Below are 3,687 nucleotides of genomic sequence, written 5' to 3'. Positions count from 1 at the left end.
AAAAAAAGGAAAAATAAACTTTTATGTGGCACGCCTGTATACACATTGAGCTTATCAAAGCGGTAGACACTCCACCGAGGCCCTCAAAGAGTGAAGGCACTTGAAACTCGACAATGAAGTGGCTGATGCATTATCTTTTGGCGTATATTGCGTTGCCCTCAAAGGGAGTAATTAATGAACTCACCTGAATCACTGACAAGTACTATGTCAAAATAATAATAAGGACTTGTTTCCACTATTCGTTCACCTACTCATATAAAAACAAAGGATGTAAAGCTCATCCAGTTGATAACATATTAGACTATACCTATGGCCTATCTATAGTAGAGGGGATCGAGAAATGCTGGCTGTTGCGTTTGAGCGTTAAATAAACTTATATTAATCAAATTTACGCAGTTGATAAGCTTCTTGTTGTGTCACGGACAGGGTCAATGAGAGTTGGACTGGGACAGATCGACGACCCCCAGCAATCCAATTACGCTGGTGAAAATGGGTGTACTATAATTATATGTGTTCCGTTTCTTGCAGATGGACACTATATTATCTGGGTTAAAAGAGTATAAATACCTCATCATCCCCCCCTACAATAAAAATGTTAAGACCTTTAATTAACAGCTTATAAATAAATTAATTGTGCACTGCAACGACGTACACGCACTTGTAGTAGGCTACATACGAACGAGCCTCAGATCGACAAGCTTCACGAATGTTGTTTAGTGTTTCGCCACTGATTGTCCGCAAAATTTCCCACCCACTGACGTAAATTAATTAAGCGCTTGCATCTCTATGGTAAAAGAAGCGTACGTGTTGCGGCCCTGTCAGCTTGACGTTCTCTTTGGCTGGGAGGCTGGAGGGAGGCACTGTATCTGTCGTGGGAGAAAGCGATACCGCGCTGACGGAAATGGGCGACGGGTCCAATTCATCCTGCATTATTTTTTTTTTTATCATATCGACCGGTGATGAAAACAAAGGTTGGGAGACATGCAGGGGAAGAGGGAAACCAAGATCCTTAACACATTGGGTGTTTTGAGCCTTACATCGCATATACTATATATATATATATATATATATATATATATATATATATATATATATATATATATATATATATATATATATATATATATATATATATATATATATACACACACATATATATATATATATATTGGTGTTTTATATATATATATATATATATATATATATATATATATATATATATATATATATATATATATATATATATATATATATATATATATATATATATATATATATATATATATATATATATATATATGTGTGTGTGTGTGTGTGTGTGTGTGTGTGTATACCGTCCTATAGCTTTACTTTACTGTCTTTCTAAAGCTTTTGAAACAATTCTCTACAGGAAAGTTCTTATAAGCATCCATCAACTTCTGACCATCAATCTGATCGCGTTCTACTGGTGATCTTGCTTACTTCCTGACTCTTGGTCATCCTCTCTTAGCCGTTTCGGTGAAACTTTTGCTGTTGCCTTAGACATCAGCTTTTGACTAAATCTGGCATAAATTTAATCTTTGCTATCTAAACTACCCTCCTACGGTTTCTATTCCTCTCTCTGTACGTTTATCTCCAGTTTCCCTTCTGGCCGATCTATCTTATAGCTGTGGTAGACGGCCGCTGTTTTTCCCCTAAAAATAAGTATCAACAGTGATGTCCCGCAAGGCTCTGTCCTCTTTCCCACTCTCTTTCTGTTATTCATTAATGATTTTCTTTAAAAAAATGTCCTATCGATTTGTACGCCGATGACTATTCTGTATTACTCAACGTCTTTTGATAGAAGACCCTCCCGACTGCTGGGTGAGCTGCATGGGTGCTGATTGACGGGGTGGGCAGGTACCGGTACCAGTACCGGTACTAACGGTACCAGCTAAACGGTACGGTACCGGTACCTGAATGCTCGGTACCGGTACCAGATTGCTCGGATTTATTTATTGGATTTATTGATAATTCTTCATGTCCGATTTTTTTTTAGGTTGCAACTAAATACTGTTATTGTTATTAAACTATGATCGAGTACATCCATAATAACTATACATGCTATTTTTTTATCGAAAAAATAAATATTCACTTCATTCAGAGAGAGAGAGAGAGAGAGAGAGAGAGAGAGAGAGAGAGAGAGAGAGATCACCACTCAGTGAGTGGATATCTCGGTGATATGGGTACTCGATCATAGTCTAATAACAATATAACAATATTTATTAGCAACCTAAAAAAGAAAAAGAATCGGACATCAAGAATTATCCAGTAACTCCAATAAATAAATAAAATAATAAAATAATGGAAACGGGAGCTGTGATGGAAACGGAAAGCAGGACAAAATGGTGGGAACTTGGGGAGACGGTCAGCGGGGCAGTGACTCAGCGTCTACACACAGGGCCCATACCGCGTGATACCACATGGAGGCGGTAACCGGTACCGGTACCTGGTACCGAGAGGAATCGATTCCTCGCGGTACCAAGTACCAGTACCTGGTACCGCGAAGCCTCATGATCACTCGGGTGCCGGGAAGCGTCATGATCACTCGGCACTGCGCATTGCCGCTAGTACCGGTACCGTTTGGATCTTAGTGACGCTCGGCGCTCGCCCGCCTCAATGTGGTATGGGCCCTGTATGGAGACGCTGAGTCACTGCCTCGCTGACCGTCTCCCCAAGTTCCCACCATTTTGTGAGAGAGAGAGAGAGAGAGAGAGAGAGAGAGTTTTCTTTACAGGAAATTTATTTGGGAATTTCATCAGAAGTCATAGATAAAAAAAATACTCCTTCGGGTACCGGTACCGGTACCAGTACTAACGGTAGCTGAGTTTTCGGTACCGGTGCTACCGGTACTCAAATTAACGGTACTTGCCCATCCCTACTGACCGAGGGGCGGGATTATATTCATTGCCAGGGATCGAACCCGAGCTTGCGGATTCGATTTAAGTTATATGCTCAAATATTCTTATAAAGGCTTTGCCTGCCTGAGAGGACCGAATGAGTTATCAGTCTTCATATCGTCAGAAAATTTAGCAATATATATAAAATTATCAAGTCAATTATCAGCTGTGTCGATATCACAGTTCAACATCGATGTCATACGATTAATAGTTGTATAATCACACTCTGTCCTGCCTGGGGGTTGGGATGGCATGTTCTTCCCTTCTCCCTTGTTGTTTACCTGCAACAATAAACTATCAATCAATCAATCACGTTCTTATGTTCTTATGTCAGAGAGAGAGAGAGAGAGAGAGAGAGAGAGAGAGAGAGAGAGAGAGAGAGAGAGAGAAATGCGCTCCACAGTGAAATTTCTTATTTGCTCTTAGAGTTACAAATCAATTAATCAATGTGGGACCTTCCCGCGGTGAGGGAGACAACTTTTCGTCTAGAAACGAACCGAGCGCGTATCCTCAAGGGATGAAATTTATATTAAACTACCATATTTTTATCATAAGTATAAATGCTGTATTCATTGCCTAGTTATCTTTTAAACATTTGATTTTATAAGAAAATATCGCCTACGGTACCGGTAGCTAATGTGTATAGCTATTTGAAATATAATTTTACACACTCTAGAGAGTTTTATTTCGTAATAATTGATTTTTATAATGTTATATAAGGTAAATTTATAAGTTTTATAATTGAATTTTTGTTGGCCTTCTTCTGTCA

Source organism: Eriocheir sinensis, chromosome 10, assembly GCF_024679095.1.
Source record: "Eriocheir sinensis breed Jianghai 21 chromosome 10, ASM2467909v1, whole genome shotgun sequence".
Taxonomy (NCBI): domain Eukaryota; kingdom Metazoa; phylum Arthropoda; class Malacostraca; order Decapoda; family Varunidae; genus Eriocheir; species Eriocheir sinensis.
Note: the sequence above shows the minus strand (reverse complement) of the source record.